At 42.9% G+C, this 19279-nt stretch overlaps 1 long non-coding RNA gene across 1 annotated transcript in view; it reads right to left on the reverse strand.

Moving 5' to 3' along the window:
- Positions 1-17650, reverse strand: part of LOC145404122 (uncharacterized) — a 67335-nt gene extending 49685 nt beyond the window's left edge. Inside the window, exon 1 of the long non-coding RNA XR_013898111.1 lies at positions 17580-17650. This is a non-coding gene — a long non-coding RNA (uncharacterized LOC145404122). The remainder of the gene's footprint in view (positions 1-17579) is intronic.
- Positions 17651-19279: the final 1629 nt, after the last annotated feature.

A 19279-nucleotide genomic window follows, 5' to 3' on the forward strand; every position in this document is an offset into this window, starting at 1 on the left:
ATGGTTGGCGAGTAGAGGTAGGGGAGAAGATGAGAGAGAGAAGAGAGAGGTATATGTGAGCAGGAGAAGGGAGGTTAAGAGACTGGTGAAGGAGAGTAAGAAGAAAGTGGATGAAGAGTTTGGGAGGAATCTGAGTGTGAAATGGAGGAAGAGTAAGAAATTGTTTTGGAAGGAGGTAAAGAAAGTAAGGCAGTGTGAAAGGGGAAATAGTAGGGGAGTGAAAGATAGGAATAATAGATTGTTGGTGGAGAAGAAAGAGAAATTGAGGAGATGGAAGGAGCACTTTGAGGATTTGTTGAATGTAGAGAGTGAGAGCAGTGTGAGTATAAGTGGTTGGGGAATGGCTGGGAGAAGAAGAGATGAGAGGAGGGAGGAAGAGATCAGTAGGTCGAAAGTAGTGGAAGCGATGAAGCGATGAAGAAGATTAAGCTGGGAAAGGCCCCAGGAATTGATGGAGTGTGTGGTGAAATGCTTAGGTATGGGGGTGAGGTTGTTGTGGAGTGGATATGGAAGTTGTATAGATTGGCTTGGGAAGAGGGAAGGGTTCCAGAGGACTGGAAATCAGGTATAATTGTTCCTTTATACAAAGGAAAAGGGGAGAGAGAAGTATGTGGTAACCATAGGGGTATTTGCCTTCTTAGTGTGACTGGTAAAATATATGGTAGAATACTCATTGATAGGGTTAGGCATATGACAGAGGAGCTAGTTGGAGAAGAACAAGGGGGATTTAGGAAGGGAAAAGGGTGTGTAGATCAGATATTTGTTCTAAGATGTTTAGTGGAGAAGTATGTAGAGAAGGGAAGGAAAGTGTATGCTGCCTTCATAGACTTGGAGAAAGCTTATGGAAGAATAGATAGGCAAGGTATGTGGAAGGTATTAAGAATATATGGAGTGAAGGGGAAATGTTGAGTGCTGTGAAGAGTATGTACGAGGGAGCTAGGGTTATGGTGCGAGTGGATGGTGAGCTGAGTGAGTTCTTTGATCTCAATGTGGGACTGAAACAGGGGTGTGTGATGTCTCCATGGCTGTTTAATATATATATGGATGGGGTTGTAAAGGAGGTGCAAGGTAGGGCAGTGGATGTGGGGGTGGCCCTAATGAATGAGGGTGAGATTTGGAAGCTTCCGGTGTTGCTGTTTGCTGATGATACAGTATTGTTGAGTGAAGATGAATGGGAGTTGCAAGGTTTGGTGAATGAATTTGGGACAGTGTATAGGAGGAGGAAGCTGAAAGTTAATGTAAACAAAAGTAAAGTTATGGTGTTTGAGAGGAATGAAGTCACAGAGTGTGCAGTGAGGTTGGATGGTGAGGATATGGAGAATGTGAGTGCATTCAAGTACTTGGGTAGTGTGATGAGTAAGGATGGAACTTTGGGGGATGAAGTACGTGAAAGGGTACAGCAGGGAAGAAAGGTTGTTGGTACACTGAAAGCAGTGATGAGAAATAGGGAGGTGAGTATGGAAGTTAAGAAGTCACTGCATGATGGTATTGTGATCCCTACCCTGACGTATGGACGCGAGGCGTGGACCTTGCAAGAGGGGAACAAGTCAAGAGTGAGAGCAGTGGAAATGAGTTACTTGAGAGAAGCATGTGGAGTGACGTGGAGGGACAGGCTGACGAATGAAGAAGTGAAGGAACGTTGTGGGTTAGATGTGGATGTGGTTGAAAAGATTAGGAGAAATACACTGAGGTGGTTTGGACATGTGGAGAGAATGGAGAATGAAAGACTGACTAAGAGGGTGTATGTAGGTGAGGTGGAGGGAGGGAGAGGGAGGGGTAGACCGAAGATGAGGTGGTGGGATGGAGTTTAGAGGTATATGAGGGAGGGGGAGGTGAGTTGGGGGGAGGGGAGCCAAATGGTGGGTGACAGAGTGACTTGGAGGCGTTTTGTCTGCGGCCACCCTTTGCGGGATTTGGGCGTTGGGCTATAGATAGATAGATAGATAGACTAACCACTGATTTTTAAAAATCAGTAATAAACTCTCATTTTTACTTTGGCATTTATTTCAGTATCATGATTACATTATAGGCTTTAATTAGTGCAACACTGTATACACAATATGTACAGACCTAAAATTTTTTGTTTCCTACAACTGTGCAGTCACATGTCTTACTGTGTAATATCCTGAACAGGTTAGGTTGAAGATAATATAATCCCAGCTTGTCAGCACATGACTTCAGAAAACTAAAATTTACCTATCACCTTCCATTGTGCAACCTTATTGTGCAGTGCCACTGGCAATTATTAACATGACAATAATAAATGATGGTCTCATCCCACAGGTCTTGTCCATACTGGAGCACTGGAAAAGATTTCCCAAGAGTAACCACCTTCAAGAAGAGTGCTGGGTACCCTTTCAGCATGTATGTGTAATTAATGCACCTAATGTTCAGGGAAGAGGTGCTCATCAGTTCACTTTAAATTGTTGTGATTAAACACAATCCTGACACTTCTACCCAGATTTCTTTTATAATAATTACCCACTGTCACTAAGTTGTCAGTTAGCAGTTTTAAGTATAATTTTATTTTTATTTCTTATATATTTTTTTTAAAGATTTATGTACTCTTCTTCAGCTGAAACACTGTTTACATGTGTATTAATCCAGAACACATATGCATATACTGCTGATCAGTACAGGTACAGTATATTTATGTATGCAGTGAATATTGTTTTATTTTGATATAGCATCATCATCATCATCCGGACCTCCTTTCCCACCCTATGGCAGGATGAGGAGTAGCAACATCCAGACAGCCCAGGTTTGCCCAATCCAATGGGCCACGCTTCCATTCACTTATCATTCAAACCCCTGGAATCCTGGCTCTATCTGATACGCCAAAAACATTCACCACATTCTGTACTTTCACATAAACGTATCTGATAGTCAATTCGGACACTGTCACGTTAAAAATAGGTGCCAACTCCCTGATCATGCATTTCTCACAACATTCATCCAGCCAGCTCTATCTCTTGTCAGTCCCCTAGCCTTACCGACTTCCATATCTCTCTTCCTAACACAGTCATCCACCATATCCCTCCACCTTCTCCTTGGCCTACCTCGCCTCCTCCCTCCTTCAGATTTGCACAGATATACTTTTTTCATCACTAATGTTATCCATTCTCTTCACATGACCATTCCACCCCAGTACATTCTCCTCAGTTCTGGTGTCCACAGACTTCCTCACCCCACATCTTTCACGAATCACATTATTTTGTGTCCTATCCACTCTCTGTACTCCACATACATTCCTCAGCAATCCCATCTCCATTGCTCTCACTCTTGACTTTTCATTTTCATGCCATACCATAGTTTCACATCCATATGTTAAAGTTGCAACATTTAAGCCTCTGTTCCTTATCAAGGCCTTCATAGTATCAGCTACTTTCCTTCCTGTGTTACTCAACTTTCCACCTTTTTCACATTTTCCTCTCTTTTCTATCACTTTACCCAGGTACTTGAACTTTCTTACCAATTCCAGTCTCTCTCCATTCACTGTAACATCACACTGGGAGTCACTTTCTCTCTCAGTAACCATCACTTTATTCTTTTCCACATTTACTCTCAAGTCACGATGCTCACAGACATCAGCAAAACTAATCTACCAAGTTATTGTTCGGTATTTGCAAGTAGTACTGCATCATCAGCATACAACAAGCTTGAGATATTCCATCCATCACAACTCATTACCAACGCCGTGCCTCTCTCCATTACTCGTGTTTTTACTTCACTCATCGCCCCATCCATATATATATATATATTATACTCATTTATATACATGTTCCATTACTCGTGTTTTTACTTCACTCAGCACTCCATCCATATATATATATATGTGTGTGTGTGTGTGTGTGTGTGTGTGTGTGTGTGTGTACATATATATATATATATAGTAACCATATAGCCAAATTTTGGCACCTGGTGGTTTAGTGGGTAATTTTGCATTCCAGTCGGATTGAGCTGGTGAAGGTTTATATCCAAGGGGTGGTTGGGGTTGATTGCTCATGTAATGCCACTCAGGGATGAGTGAGGCTGCTCACTCTCATCTTAAATGTCGAGACCAACTGCCTAGCCCCGGGCTCCTACGCTCCTCATGGGGCAATGTAGGATTGGATGATGGATGGATGGATGGCTATATATATATATATATATCTATTGCCAGACGCCTCAATTGTCCCCCGTCATTTCATATATTCATATATACAGGGTGTCCCATAAGTCTGGACTCATAGGGATTTCTAATATTTTTTATTATGTTGCAGGTAACCCATGTCACTGACTAGAGAGAAGACTGCGTCTTCAATTATGTGTGCGACACAATGGCGGACACTTTGAACGGATTATGTGATGAATTTTTAGTCTGTTTTGTAATTTTACTGATTTTTCCCTATGGGTCCAGACTTATGGGACACCCTGTATATATATAGATAGATAGATAGATATAAAACAACCATGTGGACATCACACAACCTTGTTGCATGCCCACACTGATTGTGAACCATTCACTTAGATGCCCATTTACCCATGCACATGCTTCACTACCATCATAAATACTCTTGGCAGCAACTAGAAGCTTACCATCTACACCATTCATGTGCAAAACCTTCCACAATCTTTCTCTGTCTACTTTGTTGTATGCTTTTTCCAGATCCATTATTTTGATGTATGGCATTTATGTGCTCAGCATTTAGTTGATGTATAAAATAAACATTATTATAAAAACCAAGATGTTTTTTGTTATCTTTGTATACATTTTCCCAAAATATGCTAGATAATTTTGAAAAGAAATATAAAGAATAGATGGAATCAAGACTCCAAAATAAACTTTGACAAAATAATGCTTCAGTACATAAGGGGGTGAGTTGGGGGGAGGGGAGTCAAATGGTGGGTGACAGAGTGACTTGGAGGCGTTTTGTCTCCGGCCACCCTTTGCGGGATTAGGGCGTCGGGCTATAGATAGATAGATAGACATATAAATGAAAGGTAAATGCAAGGTAAATATATGAGAGTGCTGCTTAATCTATAAAAAAGCCGTTTTTAACAATCAAAATTTTAACAAGACCCACTGCAGACAATCGGCTGCAGCTATATTTTGTGCGTTGTGACCTATTGGAGGCAATCGGCCGCAGCCATATTTTGTGCATCAAAACCTATTGCAGGCAATCATAGACTGGCTACCAAATCCCCACAAGTGGAAGCCCCACCACTTTCATGATGACAGCGGTACCTAGTCAATCAAAACTATGAGATCGGGTGGTGGGAGGCACGATCTGACCCCTTTCCCGGATGTGGGGAGGAACCCCCCCCATGCCATCTCTTCACCTCTCTCTGCCCCTATTGGATCCTGCTCTGTGTGTCCCCACCCACCCAAACTACTCCCCATATTGTGCTGTAACCAATACAATTTGCTGACCTGATATATCATCAGTATTTGCATTTTTTTCCAATACTGTACCGACTTCAGTACAGTATTTAATGTCAATATCGGGATATTGGATATGGGCAAAAGAAACACAAAAACTACTTTTACAGAAAATTTCATTCAGTGTTTACCAGACTCTGTGTGAAAGAATGTTGTTACCTTGACGCTGTGTTGCAGCTTAATACACTAGAGTTTTACTGGAACCCAATAAAGGTTATACATCTTGCCCATGTTTCTCCATTACTATGCCATACGTACAGGGTTAGCAATTTCGTGTGAGTGTGTGTGTGTTAATACATATATACAGTACTGAATATACAGTAATCCCTCGATTATCTGTCATAACAGAGCCAAAGGTATGACCAGATACAGGCCAATGTCTGGATACAAAGCCATATCTCTACTGTTCCCATACCCTACCTATACCCATACCCAACCTAATGTACAGTACCCCTCCTAATTTTGGCAGTATTCTGTGGTCTTTCAGCTGTTTTTGGACATCAAAACACATGTTGCAATATATATATGCAATGTAATCATAAACTGAGAAAATAATGCATAACAAACAAAAAATGAAAAAACCCTACCAATATGTAAAGTACCACTCCTGATTCTGGCAGTGTTCTGCAGTCTTTTGACTATTTTTGACATAAAAACACACATTGCAATATGCAATATAATCCTAAACACTAAGAAAACAATATTAATTCATTCATTCATCATCTAATCCAGTGTTGCCTCATGAGAAGCGTAGGAGACCAGGACTGAGCAAGTTGGTCCTGACATTTAAGATGAGAGTGACCAGCCCCACTCATCCATGAGTGGCATTACATGAGCAATAAACCCTTACCACCCCTTGGATATAAACCTGCACCAGCTCAATCCGACTGGAGCGTCTTAATTACCCTTTAAACCACCAGGCACCATAATTTGGTTATATGGTTACCACCCAGCACAGTACATGCTTTCCGGGTGTACAGGAAACCATTTGGCTTGTCGCTCAGTGTAGAGTCACCCGCAGACAGAAGGAAGTGGAAAGAATGAAAGGAAGGAAGACATAACAGCAAGGAAGGGAGAGAGGAAAGGACTGGGACCTGAGAGCAGCACTACATTGAGTGAGTGGATGCTGAGTGCCCCCACCTATCACTTAAAAAAAAAAAAAAAAAAAAAGTACCCCTCCTAATTTTGGCAGTGTTCTGCAGTCTTTTGGCCATTTTTAGACATCAAAACACACATTGCAATATGCAATATAATCCTAAACACAAGGATTACAAAGATGGCTTTTAACCCTTTAATGCAATTGGGATTCTCTCAACTGAATAAAATAATCAATGGCTATCTAGAGTACAAGATCTAAATAGTCAAATGCCACTGGAAAGGTCAAACGTAGGCTACTACTGCACACAACATTGCTCAAGACACAGACAACTCAAATGTTGATGGTATATATAGTTTTTATATGCAGAGCTGGATGTGATGACGGTGATTCTCATTTTTGTTTACTGTTGACAATCATATTACCAACTGTTAGAGATTCTTGACAGTCAGAGATGTAGAAACTTAACAGCTGTAATGAAGCCATGGAGTGGCTGGATTAATACAGATGAAATCTAACACTCCATATTATCCTTCCATCGTATATACTACAGATTACCCTTGCCTATATTAATTTTTCACAGTAACTTATTATCTGCATGTGTATGGCTTGCTACCATTCTTCTTCTTTCTCCTCTTCTTCCCTTCAGTTCTCTTCTCTTCTCCCTCAGTTCTTCACTTCTCTCCCTTCCTTTCTCCCTCCCCTCTTTTGTTCCCTTTTTTCCTTCAAGTTTCTTCTGTTTCTCCATTCTTCTAAAATGCATACCTCAAAAAGTTAGGAAGACATGTTTAGATTACAGTACCTGCATTCTGACGGCTGAAGGGGTTTGGGGGTATGTGATATGCATTCCAAGGAGGCATGCATTGACTTGTATGTGTGAGAGCTCCTGAGAGGAACAATTTTGGTGACACTGGTGAGGTTTCTGCACACCTTAATGGGGACTGCCTGTTGAAAGTGCAGCAGTCCTAACAGTACAATTCCTTGCTTTTAACTGAAACCAGAAAAAAAAGGTGGTGATAATTTCTCATATCTAAATTTCATTAACCTCATATTTTTCCTTTAAAGCCCTCTACAATTTTCTTGTTTCAAATGTTATGAACCTCACGATATTTCACTTATTTTCAAAGCCTCCACACATTTCTAATTCTGAAATGTTATTACCCTCACGTTTTCCCTGATCTTACCACTACTCATTTTTGCTCAGGTTTAAGAACATTTAGACAACTGGGGTTTAAGGTGCTTCAGCATCACCTTAAAAATAATTAAAATTAATAATAACAATAATCATCTATCTATCTATCTATCTATAGCCCGACGCCCTAATCCCGCAAAGGGTGGCCGCAGACAAAACGCCTCCAAGTCGCTCTGTCACCCACCATTTGACTACCCTCCCTCATATACCTCTCAACTCCATCCCTCCACCTCATCCTCGGTCTACCCCTCCCTCTTCCTCCCTCCACCTCACCTAAATACACCCTCTTAGTCAGTCTTTCATTCTCCATTCTCTCCACATGTCCAAACCACCTCAGTGTATTTCTCCTAATCTTCTCAACCACATTCACATCCACCCCACAACGTTCCTTCACTTCTTCATTCGTCAACCTGTCCCTCCATGTCACTCCACATGCTCCTCTCAAGTAACTCATTTCCACTGCTCTCACTCTTGACTTGTTCCCCTCTTGCAAGGTCCACGCCTCGCTTCCATACGTCAGGGTAGGGATCTCAATACTATCATGCAGTGACTTCTTAACTTCCATACTCACCTCCCTATTTCTCATCACTGCTTTCAGTGAACCAACAACCTTCCTTCCCTGCTGTACCCTTTCACGCACTTCATCCCCCAAAGTTCCATCCTTACTCATCACACTACCCAAGTACTTGAATGCACTCACATTCTCCATATCCTCACCATCCAACCTCACTGTACATTCTGTGACTTCATTCCTCTCAAACACCATAACTTTACTTTTGTTTACAATAACTTTCAGCTTCCTCCTCCTACACACTGTCCCAAATTCATTCACCAAACCTTGCAACTCCCATTCCTCTTCACTCAACAATACTGTATCATCAGCAAACAGCAACACCGGAATCTTCCAAATCTCACCCTCATTCATTAGAGCCACCCCCACATCCACTGCCCTACCTTGCACCTCCTTTACAACCCCATCCATGTATATATTAAACAGCCATGGAGACATCACACAACCCTGTTTCAGTCCCACATTGAGATCAAAGAACTCACTCAGCTCACCATCCACTACCACCATAGCCCTAGCTCCTTAGTACATACTCTTCACAGCATTCAACAATTTCCCCTCCATCCCATATATTCTTAATATCTTCCACATACCTTGCCTATCTATTCTGTCATAAGCTTTCTCCAAGTCCATGAAGGCAGCATACACTTTCTTTCCCTTCTCTAGATACTTCTCCACTAAACATCTTAGAACAAATATCTGATCTACACACCCTTTTCCCATCCTAAATCCCCCTTGTTCTTCTCCAACTAGCTCCTCTGTCATATGCCTAACCCTATCAATGAGTATTCTATCATATATTTTACTAGTCACACTAAGAAGGCAAATACCTCTATGGTTACCACATACTTCCCTCTCCCCTTTTCCTTTGTATAAAGGAACAATTATACCTGATTTCCAGTCCTCTGGAACCCTTCCCTCTTCCCAAGCCAATCTACACAACTTCCATATCCACTCCACAACAATATCACCTCCATACCTCAGCATTTCACCACACACTCCATCAATTCCTGGGGCCTTTCCCATCTTGATCTTCTTCATTACTTCCGCCCTACTGATCTCTTCCTCCCTCCTCTCATCTCTTCTTCTCCCAGCCATTTCCCAACCACTTATACTCGCATTGCTGTCACTCTCTACATTCAACAAATCCTCAAAGTGCTCCTTCCAACTCCTCAATTTCTCTCTCTTCTCCACCAACAATATATTATTCCTATCTTTCACTTCCCTACTATATCCCCTTTCACACTGCCTTACTTTCTTTACCTCCTTCCAAAATTTCTTACTCTCCCTCCATTTCACACTCAGATTCCTCCCAAACTCTTCATCCACTTTCTTCTTACTCTCCTTCACCAGTCTCTTCACCTCCCTTCTCCTGCTCACATATACCTCTCTTCTCTCTCTCATCTTCTCCCCTACCTCTACTCGCTAACCATTCACTATATGCCTTCTTCTTTTGTTCCATAGCTCGTTTCACCTCATCATTCCACCATGCTGTCCCTTGCACACCCTTGTATCTCCTCCTCACCCCACAAACCACCTCACATGCTGCGCCTATCTCTTCCGTGAATATCTTACATACGTCTTCCACCCCTTCCATCTGCTCTAGCTCATAACCTTCCCAATCTTTCTTCCACTATACTCTTATACTCTGCCATTTTCTCACTATCTTGCAAATTCTCCACTCTTCTCACAGGAGCTGTTTCCTCCTGTCTTCCCCTTCGTCTCCTTAACCATTTTCTTTGCAGCTTTATCTTGGCCATAATAATAATAACAATAATAATAATAATAATAATAATAATAGTAATAATAATAATAGTAATAATAATAATAGTAATAATAATTGTAATAATAATAATAATAATAATAGTAATAATAATGATGATGCTAATAATAATAATAATAATAATAATAATAATAATAATTCATTCATCAACTAATACTGTGGTGCCCCATGAGTAGTGTAGGAGCCAGGGGCTAGGCAAGTTCGTCCTGACATTTAAGATGAGAGTGACCAGCCTCACTCAGCCTTGACTGGCATTACATGAGCAATAAACCCCAACCACCCCTTGGATATTAACCTCCAAGGGCTCAATCTGATTGGAGTGCCTTAACCCTTTAACCGCGGGTATTGTTTAGGCCTGACTGTCCTCTCCCGCGGGGGTTTCAGCCAAATGTAAACAAACCTTTAAACCTTAATAACTCTGCACAGAATAAAGCTAGAGAAAAAAATAAGGTAACATTAGAAAGTACTAACCTTCAGCTTTCCATTGATGTAGGTTTCATGACTTTGTTGACTTTCACAGGACGGGCAGTGCCGTTAGAAGTGAGGGGTGTAAAATCACCATTTTTCGCTCACACACCATTACTGTACCTTCGCTCATACACCATTACCAAATGCCAACCTCATTCTGATAATAATACTATAAACATATATGAACACTGCACATACGATAAACACCCACTCTGTGTTCACTGAGGCAGGTAAAAGGCACTGTAATTGCCTGCACTTCACTGCCACATCAGCGGTGTTGTAATCACTATTTTTCGCTCACACACCATTACCAAATGCCAATCACATTCTGATAATAATACTATAAACATATATGAACACTGCACATACGATAAACACCCACTCTGTGTTCACTGAGGCAGGTAAAAGGCACTGTAATTACCCGCACTTCACTGCCACATCAGCGGTGTTGTAATCACTATTTTTCGCTCACACACCATTACCAAATGCCAATCACATTCTGATAATAATACTATAAACATATATGAACACTGCACATATGATAAACACCCACTCTGTGTTCACTAAGGCAGGTTAAAGGCACTGTAATTGCCTGCACTTCACTGCCACATCAGCATGTGTTGTCACTCACACAGCTGGACAGATACTGATGCGTGCTTGGTCAGGGGTGGGGTGGGGGCCCAGGGGGTGGGAGGTGGGGCCCCAGGGGGGGGAAGAGGGAGGTGGGGGGTTGGCTGGAGTGAAAGAACTTAATAGCTACTCTCCCTTGAAACAATTGGCGCACAGAAAAAATGTGGGGTATTCAAAATATTCACAAACATTCGAGAATGACACCCGCGGTTTGGTCCAGTTTTTGCAACGTCATTCTGGAATGACACCCGCGGTTAAAGGGTTAATTACCCACTAAACCACCAGGTGCCATATTTTAGTTATATGGTTACCACCCAACATAGTCAATGGTTAATAATAATAGTAGTATTAGTGTTAGTAGTAGCAGTGGCAGTAGTAGTAGTAGTAAAATAATAATAATCTGGTTAGTACTTGGATGGGTGACCGCCTGGGAACACCAGATGCTGTTGGCATCCCTACGTGTCAAGTGGGGTTGGTGGAGGATTAGTGCCCCTCCCTGTAAAACAATTAACTCTAAGCCCATGGCCACCCCGTTTGGGATACATGGCGTCTGGCAATGAATGAATGAATAATAATAATAATAATAATAATAATAATAATAATAACAATCTTACACACTCTCCCACTCTCAATATGAATGTAGGGATGAGTAAAGTTATGGTCTTCGAGAGGAGTGAAGTCAGTGAATGTACAGTGAGGTTGGATGAGGAGGAAATGAAAAATGTGAATAGATTTAAGTACTTAAGTGTGATGAGTAAGGATGAACGTTTAGAGGGTGAAGTGCTTGAAAGGGTACCGGTACAGCAAGAAAGAAAGGTTGATGGTTCTTTGAAAGCTGTGATAAGAAACAGGGAAGTGAGCATGGCAGTGAAAAAGTTACTATCTATCTATCTATTGCCAAACGCCCCAATCCCGTATGGGCTGGCCACAAACAAATCGCCTCCACGTCACCCTGTCCCCCACCATTTCACTGCCCTGCTCCCAACTCACACCCCCCTCTCTCATGTATCTCTCCACTCCATCCCTCCATCTCATCCTCGGCCGCCCCCTCCCTCTCCCCCTCTCCATTTCACTCGCATACACTCTCCTCGTCAGTCTCTCACCCTCCATCCTCTCCACATGGGCAAACCACCTCAGTGCTCCCCTTACATTCCACATTCCGATTACCATGTCCTTTGTCCGGTCCTTGGTCATCATCTTTTGGTCAGTCCTTGTCCCAGGCTTATTGTTTGTCTTTTTAGTTAGTTGTTTTCCGGGGAGGGGCACTAACCCTCCGCCAACCCTTTAAGTCACCTTTTACAACACGCAGGGATACTGGGGGAGTATTCTTGAAAAAAAAAAAAACCTACCCCCAGAAGTCTGAGTTTTTACAACTCTGGAGGGAGGTGAACCCGCGCTCACCAGCGTGCGAAACGCACTCTACCACTGTACCACAGAGGCATATAAATTAACAAAGATGTGATAATGAACAGATCTACAAGCTAAGTGACCCCCCCCATCTCCTTATCTACTAACTACTATACAGGTAATTTGTGATGGATGTATAAAGAAGACAAATTGCTTAACTCACTGCGTCCCGGTAGCGTATCTGTTATGCTAGGTGTTTAAGGGTCGGCTTCCTGTCCCTTGAATGCCTATTATGTAGCTGGGCTCCCTTTCTAGACTGGAGCTTAGGAGACTGAGAAAGACACAGGCCACAAAAACTCAGGGCAACAACCTTACATGTATATTGGTAAATTCTAAATGTGGAACAGGCAGACGTCACAAAATAGGAATCTAGACAATTATAAGACAATTATATGACATGTACTGCGATCAGGGGTGGTATATCTCGCAGGATACTGTTTGGACAATAGTTCGGGATAAAAGTGAATAGCACAATGAACAGCACTTAAGGTACTGGGCAGGGGAATCGGTCACTGTTACTTTGAGGAAAATCTCCACTGTGATTAAAACGGGCAGCTCGCCTATAGGTCTTATGTCGCGGAAGAATTATATTACTAGGGCCGAGATACACATTCACTGAGGTCACTGTAATCACTGTTCAGCTTCTCTCACTGTTTCACTGTTGGTCTACACTTCTATCACTATAGCACTGATAGATCTTAGGCTTACTTTCCCTCTAATATCTTAACACACTGCCCCAGTGTCTAGGTCACTGTTTCACTGTCACTGCACTTCCACTGTCGCTCACTGTCAGGACTGGGTAGGGTGGCGGTATTGGCAGAGGGTGGCGGGAGAGCTCACAGCCCAGCTCCTGATGGGGGCTGAGCTTCGGCAGGGGCCTCTGTGTCCTGCGGCCACGGGATCACTCGTAGGGGCGTCCTCTCTTCTTCGGGGCTGCATGCAGCGAAGGGCCCCGCACTGTCGGGGGTGGGAACTGGAGTACGGCCCTCGGGACTGGGGCCGAAGAGTTCCCAAAAGCACTCACTCAGGCACCTGATGGAGGACGAGTGTCATCTGCATCGGGGTGAAGAAAGGCCTCGCCTGGGGGCCCCGTCAGCTGTGGCGTCGGCCTCCATCGGAGTCTGTCAGGTAGGGTCCCTCTGTAGCTGGCTGGGCGAAGAATAACCCTGGGGATAGCATAGGGCCTCTCCACGGGTCTCGCTGGTGGTGAACAGTAGGGTCATCTGCGCCCCTGCCTGTCGGCAGGTCTGATGGCAGAATGCCCTCTAGTAGTGGAGTCACAGGGGGCGAGGGGCTTTGGTGCTCCTCCCTGGCGCGGCTGCCGGCCGTCACTGGGTTCCTGTGGGCAACGATACAAGGGCAGCTGCTGGCCGTCCCTTCGTCGTAGGCGTGGCTACCAGCCATTACCTGGGCCCGACTCCCTGACAGGGATGCAGGCGAAGTGCGGCTACCGGCCGTCGCCGAAGTCCCATGTGGAGGACGACATGCCGATGAGGAGTGGCTACCGGCCATTTCCTGCCAACAAGTGCGGCTACCGGCCGTCACCTGTGTCTTGCTCTCTGAGGCAACTACAGGAGGAGAGAGGATGTACCCTTCTCTCCCCAGCGTGGCTACTGGCCATCGCTGGTTCCTGTAGGGGGGTAGAGTAGCACCTGACGGGGGAGTGGCTACTGGCCATCTCCTGCTGTGTAGCCTGGCCTTTTCAGGGCGCAGGTACCGGCCATCACCTAAGCCTGGCTACAGGCCGTGGCTCTCAGGGGGGAGTGGTTACCGGCCGTCTCCTGTAGGGCAGAACGGGCGTCTCTGGGAGGCCTTCCGGCGGCTACTGGCCGTCTCCTGAAAGTCTGAGCGGCTACTGGCCGTCTCACAAAGGGCGCGGTTGCTCATTGTCACTGGGGTGCTGCTTGGAGCTAAGGAAGTAGCTCCACCCTGATCTTGTCGAGGGTCAGCTCGCCCGAAAGGTAGTCTCTGTTTCCTGCTATAGTGGCGGCGGGCGAGTTCCGGGTCATAGTGAAGCGCGGCCTGGGCAGACTTATATCCCTGTCGCCCAGAGTCGGGCCGCGCTCTGCCTGCCCTCCATAGGCTCCTCCTGGGGGTGTTGTGATGCCCTCTGTGACTATACCCAGCATTTTAGTATCAGTACCTTGCAACATTTTGTCATGCTCGGTCCCGATAACGTATCCACATGTTTTGCAAGTGCGAGGTCTGTCATTTGCACATTTTTAAAATTTCACATGTGATTTTTGGTACGTATATGCGGGACACCTTTCTCTACTCGCCACCAGGTGGGGACACTGCCTTACCCCACATGACCTCCCCCCCCAACCACACACCATTGTCTCGGCAACTCATCTGTTAAGAGTGACCTGGCCAGTAAAGACATGTCGCTCCATGGTACAAAATTCAAGGCGAGAGTGATTCCTCAATCGATAATGATGTGGAAGACAAAGGTCATGTGGCCTCAGAGGAAGAAACAAGCAGAAGTGATGAGGAGGTAACATCATCAAGAAAGGTGCGGTATGTTGATGTGTTCAGTGAGTGAAACAACGCTTATATCACCTGTATTATAGCGTGAAACCAATATTCTTGTACTACATATAAATTCGTACCAAAAGAACAGATAACTACCTATTCTGAGTGGTTTGCAATGGTTACTGCCACCACAGAAAACGCGACACCTGAAAACAGCTCCAGAGAACACGGTACCAGGTGTTTAAAAGGTCACTTGTTTAGACCACTTCTAAGCTCAGGTGAGCACTTAGGGGAGCATTTTCCAGTGTATCTCATAAAACATGGAGGTTTGAGTCAAAAAAAAAAAAAAAGAAAGAAAAAAAGAAAATCTGCCGGGATTGGGGGGGAAGGGGTCAGTGGTGAAAAATTAGTCGGGATGCAGCGGGTTATAACTGCATAAACTTAATGGTGAACATATTAATTATAACCTCTCTTAGTTAAGTGCAATTACAAAATAATACCACCATGGGTCCTTATGTTCCTCTTGGGGTAACAGTATATTATAGACAAAATATTTAATTCACAGGTTCACAGATAAACACCCAGGTGGATGGCTATTCAGCCTGTGAGACCCGGCTCATAATAAGCTTCCAAGCTTATCATTATTGATTTGGCTCGGTTTGGCTGAAATAAATCTCTATTCCACAACTGAATTATGACCTGGGTGATAATGTGGCAGCTTCTCTATTTTTGCCCTAAAATCAAATTTTTGTTCCTGGCTACTCCATGCCCTAACTCCCTCTCAAACCTCATCACACTCCCCACGCTTACCACCTCATTTGGGAGGTTATTCCAATTTTCCACTACAGTATTCTGTTGCAGAAGAAACTCTTTCTAATGTTCAGTCTAGATCTTTTTTTGTACACCTTCTTACAGTGTCCCCTGGTGCATTCATTTCCCTGTAATGTAAACAACTTGCAACAGACCTCTTCATCATACACTCCTTGTAATATCTTGTATGTTTCAATCGTCTCCCCCCTTGATCGTTTATATACCAGGGTCGGTAGATTTAGTTTCTTTAACCTTTCACAGTATGACAATTCCTTCAATGATGCAATCAATTTTGTGGCCCACCTTTGCACATCTTCAATGGCAATAATATCTTGTATTTTATATGGGCTCCACACTTGGCTTGCATATTCCAGAATGGGTCTTACCAAGGCTGTGAACAATGGTTTTAATGTTTCCTCATTTAGATTCACAAATCTCTCCTTATAAGACCTACTATTCTGTTGGCTTGATATTTTTTTTTTCTCCAATATGCTTTTCAAAGGACAGTTCATTATCAATTATCAATTTAATACTCAACTGTGAGCAAACATCAAAGAGAATACTGCATAATGTCAACTACTGGTACATCAGTAAAAAGCAACTCCCACATTTATTGACTGTAATGTGTATAAAGCATCCACCACTGGGCAAACCTTGGAATCCCCTCGGTAAATATTTCCTTAATTGACGTTTCCTATTTTTGTTCTTTTTTTCCTCCCATTTGATAGTTTTTTTAGTTCATTTGAGTGTTCTGAGGCCTCATTTGTTGTGCAAAGGAATAATAACCATAATATGACTATGACAATCTTAGCTACCTCCTAACCCTGCGGAAGCTCTTGATTGCCACCTAACCTAACCTAACTAGAGTACCAGTAACCTAATTTACCCTGATGGTCCTTTCTGGCTCATCCGACAAGTTAAGCTAAGCTATCTCAACCTAAGCTAACCTAACCCAAGATCATGGAAATTAAAAATAATCATAAAAAATAGAAATATTCATTTGAACACAGAAAGACACATACAGGCATATACTACATGATAGCACAAATCCACTGGCTATGGTAAGACTGCCCGCTGACGAAATGGCAATAAAGGAAATGGTAAAATTATCGTTTCAATCCCTAACAGAATTACAAGTTTTTGATCCATTTTTCGGTATTTTAGACAATTCCAAGACACTTTTCTTCTAACATATGACATTTTTGTCGCAAATTATTTTTATTTACTCTTGACGATAACCTAACCTAACCAAACCTTCAAGACTAAAGCAAATTATTTTCATTTACTCGATGATAACCTAACCTAATCAAACCTCAGGAGTAAAGCAAATTATTTTTATTTATTCTTGATGATAACCTAACCTAATCAAACCAGGAATAAAATACAAATAATTTGCGACAAAAGTGTCATGGAAAAGGGTCAGAATTTTCTAAAATACCGAAAAAAATGGACCCAAAACTCGTAATTCTGTTCGGGGTTGAAACGAAAATAGAACCAAGGAAATAAATATCATCCCCAGCAATGTTATATCTTCTGAAAATGGCTGAGGTGGCTTATTTTGGTATAAAAGGTCCTTAATGAAAACTAAGGCTTCGATTATGCCTATCGATAAATCAAAAGAAAACTTACAGCTGCACATTATACTCAAAGATGTTTGCCTTTATCCTGAACAGGTGATACCATACGTGGACTGTGTCTGCTCAAGTTTATCTGATTAGAGGTCATACTTACATTAGGCTGGACACAAGCCGAGACCACACATCACCGCTTCCACACACTCCCGTCTCCCTGTTGTGTGTTGGCAGCTCATAGGAAGACCTCTAACTCTAATGCAGATCGCCCCCATATTTCTGTTATAATAATAAAGTAAATTACATGCTATAATTTATAAAACCTGTGCTACTTGATGATGCTATTGCCTACTCTCAGAAAGGAGTCACAAACGTTCACCCAACACTTAATTAGATCAAAAATGTTGTCACCCCAAACTTTAGTGATTTCTAAAACAATGAGATATTACATTTTTTACAAATTAAATACTGCCTACATTAATGTTAGGTCCACTGAGTGTTAGAGAGCAGTAGTTAACACTGAGCTCTATAACATAGAGGGACTGTCTCCGCACCGACCGTGACTTTCGGTCGCCATATTGAAACACCTTCAGAGATCAGCCCTCGCCCTCGCCTCCACCATCTGCTTCTATATGTATGTCTGCATATATATCACATACAAATACTGTATATATATATATATATATATATATATATATATATATATATATATATATATATATATATATATACTGTATATATATATATATATATATATATATATATATATATATATATATATATATAATTTTTTCTGCCTATCTCTACAGATCATATGGGATACATTTAGCAAAGATTATGAATAAAGAGTCATTGGTTGCAGCAATGCAAAACATACCTTTTTCGCTTTTCTTTATGACCTTAACCAATGTCCGTTTAAGGCAGGTGACTAACATAAAAAGTGCATTGCATTTTTCTATTCTCTGCCTGCGGGTTCCACAGCCATGGTCGCCAACTCACGGAGTGGACTAGCGGCGACGCCGCGTTTTTGTCGTCCAAGCTGAGGGATTGGATTCGAAGCTGTCTATCTATCTATTGCTAGACGCCTCAATCCCGTTTGGGGTGGCCACAAACAAATCGCCTCCAAGTCGCCCTGTCCCCCGCCATTTCACTGCCCTGCTCCCAACTCACACCCCCCTCTCTCATATACCTCTCCACCCCATCCCTCCATCTCATCCTCGGCCTCCTCCTCCCTCTTCCCCCCTCCACCTCACTCACATACACTCTCTTCGTCAGTCTTCCACCCTCCATCCTCTCCACATGACCAAACCACCTCAGTGTGTTCCTCATAACGCTTCCTATCACATCCACATCAACACCACAACGCTCCTTTATATCCTCATTCGTCAGCCTGTCTCTCCATGTGACTCCACAGGCTCCTCTTAAATAACTCATTTCCACTGCTCTCACTCTTGACTTGTGTCCTTCCAACAAGGTCCAAGCTTCGCTTCCAAAAGTTAGAGTTGGTATCACAATACTGTCATGTAGTAACTTTTTCACTTCCATGCTCACTTCCCTGTTTCTTATCACTGCTTTCAAAGAACCAGCAACCCTTCTTCCCTGCTGTACCCTTTCAAGCACTTCACCCTCCAAACCTCCATCCTTACTCATCACACTACCCAAGTACTTAAACGTACTCACATTTTCCAATTCCTCACCATCCAACCTCGCTGTACATTCACTGACTTCACCTCTCTCAAAGACCATCACTTTACTCTTCCCTACATTCACCTTTAGATTCCGTTTCTTACACACTCTCCCAAACTCATCCACCAAGCCTTGCAGCTCCCCTTCGTTTTCACTCAACAACACAGTATCATC

Source organism: Coenobita brevimanus, chromosome 62 (assembly GCF_032717465.1).
Source record: "Coenobita brevimanus isolate Jiangsu-jjx chromosome 62, ASM3271746v2, whole genome shotgun sequence".
Taxonomy (NCBI): Eukaryota; Metazoa; Arthropoda; class Malacostraca; order Decapoda; family Coenobitidae; genus Coenobita; species Coenobita brevimanus.